This window comes from Gopherus flavomarginatus, chromosome 18 (genome assembly GCF_025201925.1).
Source record: "Gopherus flavomarginatus isolate rGopFla2 chromosome 18, rGopFla2.mat.asm, whole genome shotgun sequence".
Classification (NCBI taxonomy): domain Eukaryota; kingdom Metazoa; phylum Chordata; order Testudines; family Testudinidae; genus Gopherus; species Gopherus flavomarginatus.
This window is the reverse complement of record NC_066634.1, coordinates 6,674,982-6,686,343: the sequence shown is the minus strand read 5'-3', so window position 1 is coordinate 6,686,343 and position 11,362 is coordinate 6,674,982.

Here is an 11,362-nt window from a genome sequence, read left to right as displayed (position 1 = left end):
TGGAGCAGGTTAACAAGGGACACTGCCTGTGGGCTGGCTGCCAGCATGGCCAAAGCTAGGGACTGGACCAATAACTCTTGGCTCCCAGGCTGAGCCTTGTCACAGACTCCCCGGGTGTGTGTGTGGGGGGGTCCGGGGCAGGAGGCCAACCACACACCTACGCTGGGGCTTCCACAGGCAAAGTGTGTGACAAACAGCTGACGTGTGTGTCAGGGATTCACACCATAACTGACCCAGCATCAGAGTTGTGAAGCACAAAACCTGCTTTCAAGGGGGCTTTTCACTGCATGAATCACATGAAACCAGATCATGGCAGCGCCTAGAACCCCAGTCCTGCACCAGACCCCCCTGTGCTAGGTGCTGTACAAACCCAGAAGGAAAAGACACTCAGGCCCCACATAGATCAGCAGCAGGGTTTCAATCCCTCAGATCCCCAGCTTGTTCTCTGGGCTCCAGGAGCAACTACTAGCCCCTTCCTCAAGCAGCCACCACAGAAGGACGTGAGCAAAGCTGTCAGTGGGTTACTCAAGCATTCATTTGTCAGCAGTAGCTAGTTGGCACCCAGGAATCCTGGACTCTCTCCCCACCCCTGGTTCTGAGAGAGGAGTGTGGCTTAGTGGTTAGAAATCTGAGACTCCAACTTGAATTAGTCACTCTGACAGACAAGGTGGGGCAGTAACAGATCAGAGGGACTTCTTGGAGACCATAGATCTGGTCTGTGAACAATGGTGTCTGCAAATGTCACACACACACACACTCTCTCTCTCTCTCCATCACTGGCCAAAAATTAAAACCCAGGTTTTGTTTTATTAGAAGTCACTCAGCAACATAAGATATTCACCATCCCTGCCACTGCCCAAATACAAATGTGTTGCACACAACCCTAGCTCTGGTGTCACTGCCATGGTACCTCATCCAGATAGATTCCAGCCCCTGGTTATGTTTCAATTTTTGACACTTGTTCAGGGTACTGACCAGATACTGGCTCTTCCTCTGCAGAGAGTGGGAAGAATGATCCTGGGGCTGACGCCTGGGTCTGGGTGCCAGGACACCTGGGTTCCAGCCTTACCTCTGCCCCTGTCTTTGGCAGATCCCCTCCTGTCTGGGTGCCACGGTTTGCCCCTCTCTAAATTTGGATCTATAACATCTGTGAGGTTTATAAGGGAGTTAACAACCAACACAAATCTGAAGGCAACCACAGAAATGACATCCCACCAGTGTGTGCACAGAGCCAGTGACTGACATGACAAGGAAGTGTGTCTGCACAGCAACTGTACGGTTGCCAACTTTCTAAGAGCAGAGAACTGAACTCCTTCACCCACCCCCTGCCCTGCCCCATCTCCAAGCTCCTGCCCCCACTCACTCCATCTCCTTCACTCGCTCACCCCCACCCTCGCTCACTTGTACATTTTCACCAGGCTGGGGTAGGGGGTTGGGGTGTGGGAGAGGGTTTGGGGAGCAGGCTCTGGTGTGGGGGCAGTTGGCTGAGATGTGGGAGAGGGTACGGGCTCTGGCCTGGGGGTTCGGGCTCTGGGGTGGAGGCAGTAATGAGGGGGTTGGAGTGTGGGAGGGGCTCCGGGCTGGGGTAGCCAGTCAGGGTGCAGGAGGGGGTTCAGGGAGCAGGCTCTGGGTGGCGCAGACCTCAGGCAGCTCCCAGGAAGTTGTGACATCTTACTCCAGCTCCTAGGCAGTGGCACGGCTCAGGGGCTCCACGTGCTGCTCCTGTCCACAGGCGCTGCCTCCATAGATCCAGTGGTTGTGGTTCCTGGCCAGTGGGAGCTGCAGAGCCTCCATGGCCGCCTCTGTGCCTAGAGGCTGCACCCTGCAGGGACATGTCGGCTGGTTCTGGGAACTGCACGGAGCAGGGTAAGGAGCCTGCCTGCACCTCCAAGCAGACTTTTAATGGAGCCATCAGGGTTCCTATTCGACCAGGTGTCCCGGTGAAAAACCAGACTCCTGGCCTCGGGCAACACTGGCTGGAGGCATGATTCAGTCTCAGCTCATGTAGAGGGGCCCGTGCTAGGGCCTGTAAACATCACAGCAGTGCCAGTTGTGCGGTGGGTGCTCAGCCCAGCCGCCCAAGTAACACTGGTCTACAATTTTTGAGAAGTCGTCTGCTTCAGAGATAAAATGTGCTATTTATTATGTATTTTGATGTGCTGAATTCAAATATGACAATTAAAACCACTGATTGGCTACTGTTTCTAAGATATTTAAGTTTTTACATTTTATGTCTATGTATATTGTGTAGATACTAGAGTTTTAATCATAAATTGTAAACCTGGGTCTTTTCATGTGTTTATGGTTGCTTTACATGATAATATTTCACCTGTCCTGTTTATGTAACACTTTAAAAATCAGCAAAAGGGTTATATAAATAAAATTTATTATGAAACAAAAGGCAAAAAACTATTATGTACATAGTTTAGTCCTATTCAGTGTCTACTCAGCGCTTCTTGGCTTGTCTCTTGTATTCATTAAATGGAGCATCTCTTGTCACTGTCCAGCAATAGTCTGCAAGCATTGATGGGGTCCATTTGCCCTGGTAGCCTGCCAGGAGATTCCACTGCTGTAGTCTGGAGCCCAACAGCTCTGCCTTACTCTTGGGTCGTTCCAAATCCCTGACAAGGTCATTCAGTTCACCTTGTGTTATGAGGTGTGGTTCAGAGGAGGAGGATGGGAGAAAATGTGGGTCCTGTGACATTGATGGTTCAGGACCAGAAGTTTCATCCTCTTCCTCTTCCTCGTCTGACTCAAGTGAGAATGATTCTGGTGCATCAGGAACCGGCAGTCCTTCTCCGTGGGGTACTGGGCGTATAGCTGATGGAATGTTTGGATAATGCACAGTTCACTTTTTCGTCTTTGACACACCTTTCCCAACTGGAGGCACCATGCAGAAGTAACAATTGCTGGTATGACCTGTTGGCTCTCTCCAAATCATTGGCACTGCAAAAGGCATAGATTTCCTTTTCCTGTTCAACCACTGGCGAAGATTTGTTGCACAAGTGTTGCAGCATATGTGTGGGGCCCACCTCTTGTTCTGATCTCCAATTTTGCAGCCAAAAGAAAGGTGATAGGCTTTCTTAACCATAGTAGTTATACTGCGCTTTTGTGATGCAAAAGTCACTTCACCACAAACATAGCAGAAGTTATCTGCACTGTTCACACGAGTACGAGGCATCTCTGCTCACTTTGGCTAAACAGAAATGTGTCCCTTTGCAAAATCAAACACTGACAAATAAGAGAGCATGACACTGTATGATTTCTAGAGCTGATATAGGGCAATTTGTTCAGCAGAGTGATGTAAGCTTCGTTATGATTGCATCATCCATGACTTCTAGGAATAACATGATGCAATTCATATCATGTATGATGCAATACCAGCTTCAGATTGCATCATTCATTGTTTTGCCTAAAAAGCAAGTACTGTCCAAACCCAGTCATAGATTTATTCATAGATCCAGTCAGATGTATTTTAGTAATTTCTGGTTTAAATTGAGATCCCTTCCCTTTATAACTCACTTATCCTCCACCATTCCCAAGTCAAGGGTCGTATATACTGACCCAATAGCATATCTTGAAAACTAGAGCCAATCAACAATTGTAAGCATGATTTTCTTTCTCAGTGACCCAGAATTAGTAAAGTTGGACTACATTTATTTCAGAAGCATTTTGGCTGTAGAGCAATGTAATCGATCACTGTGATCAGGCATCCCCTGTCACCAGACACATCCCCCTCCTACTCTCCCCTGTGGCATCCCCCGCTTCCCCCAGCCCAGCTCATTCCCCATCCCCCCCTTCCAGAAGAAAAGACTTTCCTGGTTTTCTCAGGTTTTTCGTTTCCAACAAGGGTTTTAGGTGAGAATTTTCCGCTCACAGTGATGGGACCTCCCCCACTCCCAGGCCTGGCCCCATGTTTCATATAACAAGTCATGAATGGCAACAGAAGGCCCCTGGGTGGCGCAAGATGTCTCAAGTCCAGAGCAGGGAGGAAACTGAGGCAGGGGTTGGGTAGAGAGGGGTGGGTAGGTCTGTGTCAGACATCTGTGCACAATGTCTGTGTGTCTGTGCTGAACCTCCCAGGGGGGACAATGAAGCGGGCCCTTTGGGGCTCCCACCTTTTGGTGGAGCTCTGCCAGAGGGGTGTTTAAGCCAGAGGAGCATCTGAGGGGTCATCCCTGGTTGCAGGGGCTGGGCAGGGTGCCGTGTGTCTAAGCCGTGAGGGCAGGTGCTAGGTAGAGGGTCTGCACCCCAAGAGTGTGCCCAGGGACCCAAAGACTGAGCCCAATCCTGGACTTTGTTCAGACTCCCAGATCCAGCAGCTGGGTCCCGTCACAGCATTCTGGTGAGTGGTCAAGAGGGGGCATTCGTCTGCCACTCGCTGCCAGGCTAAGGAAGGGGGGCGCTCACCCTGGGCTGGGAGTGGCAGGGGGAGAAGCCAGGTCTCTGCTGACACAGGCTGGCACCAGCATAAATCAACTTCACTCCATTCAGTTACTTTTTAACCTGAGGCTAGTCTGAGTTCTGGAGAGCTCTGTCCGGTTGTGGAACTGGTCCCACAAGCCAGAGGGGTTTTACTGCCTGGCGCCCCGTGCTCAGTCCCCTACAGGGGTGGAGACCCAAAGCCTAGCACTAGCAAGGTGATGTTTGCAGAGCAGTGCAATGGTACAGGCAGTAAATCCAGGGCACCTAGCTCAGCCTGCACTCTGGAGAACCCTGTCTGCTTATGGGTCCAGTTCAAAGACAGCAGAATTGGCTCTCACCCAGTGAACGCCTGGGGAACTTGCAAGGGCTTTGCTGAGTAATTCCAACCCTCCCACCCCCCAATGGTCCTGGGCAGCGACCAGCTGAAGAGACAGGCCCAAGCATGGAGAATGGAGACGAAGGGGGTGAACTATTTCTCTCCGTCACGGCCTGGGCCAGGCTGGGCCAAGCATCCTGACCCCAGGATGTGTTGTGTGTCAGAAGGGAGTTTGACCGTGTCTGAGCGGCTGGCCAGGGGCCAATCCCAGACGCCGCCCTGCCAGGGGCGCTTGGCATCTCAACCAGGACTAGCGTGGGGAGAGCCAGCCAGTCGGCATGCATGGGCCGTGGCTCTGGAAGGAGGCCCAGCTGCTGGCCCATCCCCTCTGGAACGAGGGTTTCTCCATGTGAGACTGGCCTGGCCAGGGGCAGGGAGTTTCTGAGTGGGATCATGGGGCAAAGACAGACCCCTATTCCTGGAGGAGTTCTACTCTGGGGGGCCAAACACCCCCACAAGCCAGAAGGCCATGTTGAGGAGACCGAGGCAGAGGCAGGGAAGCTGCATTGGACTAGATGATCTCCTGAGGTCCCTTCCAACCCTAATAATCTATGATTCTATGATTCTATGTCCTGAACATGGGCAGAACTTGGGCTCACCGAAGGGGGAGCTCTCTGGGATAAAGGGGAGCAAAATCCCAGCTCTCTATTCACTGCTGATCAGGTAATCTCAGCCCGGGGTCTGGCCCATTGCGGGGAGGCAGAGGACCCTTCCCAGTTCTCGCAGGCCTGTGCCACGTCGACAGGCATAATATGGAATCGTTGTCAGACAAGGCTGTGGTGGGGCTGCCAGGATGTACCCTACTTTGCATGTTTCCTGGGGGAGAGGGGGTGCACAGAAGTCTGTTCGGTCTGCCTGTCCTGGGCCATAAATCCATCCGCACTGGGGAGAGAAGGGCCTCCAGGGTTGAGCACCTTGTGTCTGAATGACGGGCTCCGGGAATGTGGGAGATCCTGGACCTCTCGGCCAGAGAAGCACAGAGACAGCCTGGGATAACAAGAGCTGGGAGGGGTCTCAAGGGCTGGTCTAGACCCCAAACACGCTGGGTTGGGGGTCAGGACACCTGGGTTCTTTCCTCAGTTCTGCCACTGACCAGCTCTGGGCCCCTGGGCCAGTCCCTTCCCCGGTCTCTTCTTGCCACCAGCCTATTTCCTGTATCAAGGCAGTCCCAGCATCTTGCCCCCTGTCTCACGCAGTCCCAGCCTGTCTGCGGAGTCACCGACGCAGTGAACTGCCAGGGCTTGCAGGGATACCAGATGTTGTCAGACATCACCGGTATGGTGCTCTTCTCTGTCCAATGCTGATAACAGGCGGCTGCGTGCATGTGCTCCCTCTGTGTGCTGCCCCGGCTCTGTGCAGATTGCTGGCACAGCTGACTCCCAATGACCACAGACTCCGATAAGGTACGAAGGCACCCGGCCAGGTTTATTGTCAAACGAAGCACAGCCTCTAGCTCCCCGGATCAGATGTCTGCAGTTCTGCTAGTACATATGTGCTCCCTGACAATGGACACAGCTCAGTAAGTGGCGGGATTCTCTACTGCCCCCAAGGCCAGACAAAGACAACCCCTCAAGGGTGCATTCTTATACACAGGTACAAACAAGTCACACATCACTCCTGACGCATTGAGGTACAACCCCTCTGCACATTGGGGTGCCGCCTCTCTCCTGGTTATCAGTGTGGAATGTGCAAGTATCGGCATGTTCTGGTACCCCCCGGCACATGTTTATATCTTTAGTGTCCAGTGCCTTTTAGGTAGGTGTATTTTTTCAACATCAGCCCTTTCCTTGCCAGACTCTGAGCAGGGCCTGCCTCTTGCTCACAGCTTAACTTTGCTTTATGTTAGCAATGTCTTGACCATTACTTTAGTTCAGGCCTCAGGCCTCATACCGGGCCTCTGATATAAGGATTTATGTTTCAGGGCCTCATCTTACCACATTCCCCCACTTTTTGTCTTTTTATGGGGAGGATGTTTGCCTGTCGTCCCGGAAAAGCATAGTGCATGGACTAAAGATAACACAGTGGGCTAAACACTGTTATGTGGTTATCTTATCTTACCATCCACACACTCTTGCCCCATCTGTCTTTTTAGTCTGCAGTCCCTCGTATGACTGACAGATTTTATTATCCAATTATATTTTAGTCCCTTATGGTGGGCCTGGGAATGTTAGGCCCGGGACCATGACTGAGGAATGTAGTACACCAGACCCTCACTAGAACGTGAGTTTATATAGTGCTAATTCACATATAACACGGTCGCGGCCATGGATCCCAAATGTAATTACTTGAATTGCAATTCATTTTAACTTGGTCCCTGTTATAACACAGTCACCGTGTTAACGTGGTACCGCGCATGGATCCCAAATCCCGGTTCTAGCGAGGGTCTGTGGTATTATGATTGAGCCTTAGACGCTCCCAAATAATTAATATATATGAATAATATGGATAAGCCGTATATATTCATAGCATATATGGGCCTATACGTATAGTATATATGTTTACATATAACAGCACTTTATTTCCAAGCATAACAATTCTTTTCCAATCTGGTGGTGTAGTTTGGTCCTTGTGGTACTGCGGACAACAACCCCCTTTTATTAGGACAATGACAATTACCATCTGTATCATTCTCAGTAGTCGGCTGAGTGTTTTGAAATACTGGGATAGGGATTGTGATCATGTGTCCCACAGTGTTAGGTAGAGAAGAAGTAAAAGAGAAATTTGGAGTAGTGACACTACCAATGAGGCCTTTATATGTAAATATATTGTAATTAGTTACTCCACAGAACTGTCCATTCATGGTATAGATTACTGCTGGTTGTCACCCTGTGGTAAGGTTCACGTGGCAGGAAACAGAAGTGGGTAGCGTCTCTGTTCCATTGGTTGAACTGCTCTGTGATATACCAGTAGCTGACATAGATCCAGTTGTCTCTTATGGATGCTGTCTTCCAGATAACCTACTGAATGGACAGTAACCAATTTAGCAAGTATTGCTGTGTCAGGCTTTAGTACTGGTATCCAGACACTGATCAAGATTGTTTTGAATAACATGTGCTTCAGTTAGGTTGCAGTGTCACTGACCCAAATTATGACTGGTACTAACAGGCAATTTGTTTACCCAATTTGTAGTTACGGTGTAACTTAATTTCTTTACCAATGTATTTTTTTGTCTTACCTTCATATTGTTTGCTGCCATTCATTTGTTAATTATTACCTATGTGCTGGTTAAACAGTTTAGCAATGTTATGCACATTGCAAATGATATAGAGGAATAATACAGTAAAACAACAATAATACAGTAATACCACAATAATACAGTAATACAGCAATATTAGTTGCTTTTACACAGTAGCCAAATTCAAATGAACTGAAAGCGGTTTCTAGTTGATTGCCAACTTAATTGTTCATATATGGTAGACTGAAGTGTATGTGACCAGTCTCTTGTTTATAAAGCACTTCATTTTTCTGTTTGATGCTTGGTGGGTTTCTTCACTGTATACTGATATCATCTGGTGTTTTTGCAATGTGATATCTCCTGGTGCCTTTGTGGTGCGATATCTTCTGATGTCTTTGGTTTGTGAGATGCAACCTTAAACAGCTCAAGTTAGTTAACATAATAATTTTTTGTTGGTTTGTTTTTATACTTCTCTTCTTTTTAGTAACCCACGTTTAATACACCGATTAATTTTGTGTGTTTACAATGTAATAGGGACCAAGTCTTTTAAAACACAAGCTATACGTTTGCAGTTGTTGTGTAGACATTCATTTTCACTTGAAGTGCATTACTAATATTTTATAAAAACAACGAGGAGTCTTTGTGACACCTTAGAGACTAACACATTTATTTGGGCATAAGCTTTCGTGGGCTAAAACCCACTTCATTGGATGCATGGAGTGGAAAATACAGGAGCAGGTATAAATACACAGCACATGAAAAGATGGGAGCTGCCTTACCAAGTGTGGGGTCAATCTAATGAGATAATTCAATTAACAGTAAGATACCAAGGGAGGACAAATCACTTTTGTAGTGGTAATGAGAGTGGCACATTTCAAACAGTTGAAAGAAGGTGTGAGTAACAGTAGGGGGAAATTAGTATGGGGGAAATTAGGTTTTGTAATGACCCAACTACTCCCAGTCTTTATTCAGGCCTAATTTGATGGTGTCCAGTTTGCAAATTAATTCCAGTTCTGCAGTTTCACGTTAGAGTCTGTTTTTGAAGGTTTTTTTGCTGAAGAATTGCCACTTTTAGGTCTGTTATAGAGTGACCAGGGAGATTGAAGTGTTCCCTTACTAGCCACCATGGATGTAGATGCTCTCTACACGAACATAAATAGTATTCTATTAAATTCTAAATACATTTCTATTTCAGTCAATTGCTCAGACAAACAAGCTTGTTTACATTGGCAGGAGATAATGCTGCCCACTTCTTGTTTACAGTGTCACCTAAAAGTGAGAACAAGCATTCACATGACACTCTTGTAGCTGGTGTCACAAGATATTTACATGCCAGATGCGCTAAAGATTCATATGTCCCTTCATGCTTCAACCACCATTCCAGAGGACATGTGTCCATGCTGATGATGAGTTCGGCTTGATGACAACCCAAAGCAGAGCAGCCCGACGCATGTTTATTTTCATCATCTGAGTCAGCTGTCACCAGCAGAAGGTTGATTTTCTGTTTTGGTGATTCGGGTTCTGTAGTTTCCACATCAGAGTTGGGATGTTAGGTGGGATGGGATATGAGTTACTACAGAGAATTCTTTCCTGGATGCTGGCTGGTGACTCTTGCCCACATGCTCAGGGTTTAAATGATCGCCATATTTGGGGACGGGAAGGAATTTTCCTCCAGGGCAGATTGGCAGAGGCCTTGGAGGTTTTTCACCTTCCTCTGCAGCATGGGGCACGGGTCACTTGCTGGAGGATTTTCGGCAGCTTGAGGTCTTCAAACCACAATTTGAGGACTTCAGTAACTTAGACGTAGGTTAGGGTTTTGTTATAGAAGTGGATGGGTGAGATTCTGTGGCCTGCATTGTGCATGAGGACAGACTAGATGATCATAATGATCCTTTCTGACCTTAAAGTCTATGAGAGTGTTGCGCTTTTAAGACTTCTGAAAGCATGCTCCACACCCCTATCCTGATCAGATTTTGGATGGCACTTCAGATTCTTAAATCTTAGGTTGAGTGCTTTAGAAATCTCACATTGGTACCGTCTGCATTTTGTCAAATCTGCAGTGAAACTGTTCTTAAATGAACAACATGTGCTGGGTCATCATCCGAGACTGCTATTACATGAAATATATGACAGAATGTGGGTAAAACAGAGCACGGGACATACAATTCTCCCCCAAGAAGTTCAGTCACAAATTTAATTAACACATTTTTTTTAATGAGCATCATCAGTATGGAAGCATGTCCTCTGGAATGGTGGGTGAAGCATGAAGGTGCACATTCATGTTTAGCCTATTTGGCTGTAAATACCTTGCAACACCAGCTACAAAAGTGCCATGTGAATGCCTGTTCTCACTTTCAGATGACATTGTAAATAAGAAGTAGGCAGCAGTATCTCCCGTAAATGTAAACAAATTAGTTTGTCTGAGCGATTGGCTGAACAAGAAATAGGACTGAGTGGACTTGTAGGCTCTAAAGTTTTACATTGTTTTGTTTTTAAGTGCAGTTACGTAACAACCCCCCCATTTGTAAGTTACACTTTCATGATAAAGAGATTGCATGACAGTACTTATTTGAGGTGAACTGAAAAATCCTATTTCTTTGTTTGTCATTTTTACAGTGCAAATATTTGTAATAAAAATGATAATAGAAACTGAGCACTGTACACTTTGTATTCTGTGTTGAAATAGAAATCAATATATTTGAAAAAGTAAAAAAAATCCAAAAATATTTAATACGTTTGAATTGGTATTCTATTGTTTAACAGAGAGTTTAATCATGATTAATTTCTTTAATTGTTTTTTTTTTGAGTTAATCACGTGAGTTTTCTGTGCATTACCTCATCACAGTGCACATAACAAAATTCATTCCACACAAGTCTGGAAAAAATTAGAGGGAAAATTGCTGATAGCCCCAGTACTTCAAACCAGGTCCTACTCCACTTGACCTCACCACCCCTCTCCTTCCCACGCCTCCCCATTTATCCCCCATCCAGAATCCCCCCTCCCCTCACTGTGCCCTATCCCCACTGTGGTGGGTTATCACCCCCGGGGCACAGTCTGGGAGGCGCAGGAACCACTTTGGGCTTTGCTGGAGATACACTCAGCCTCCCCAGGCCCTGTTATCACCCAATACGACAGAACGTGGTGCCACAAGCCCAAGTTAACAGAGTGCTTTACCTAAGCCACTCCAGGACAAACAGCCAAGATTCCCAGCCTTGCACTTCTGCTGGAGTATAAACCCAGAATTGTACTGTCTTGCACTGAACAATGATCTGTACAATGTAGTATATTAATATAGTTTGCTCTATAGTTCCCTCAATGTGGGAAAGACATGCACAACAAACTTGTGTTAACCAAGCTGAGATTTTCTCCAGACACTTCATTCAAA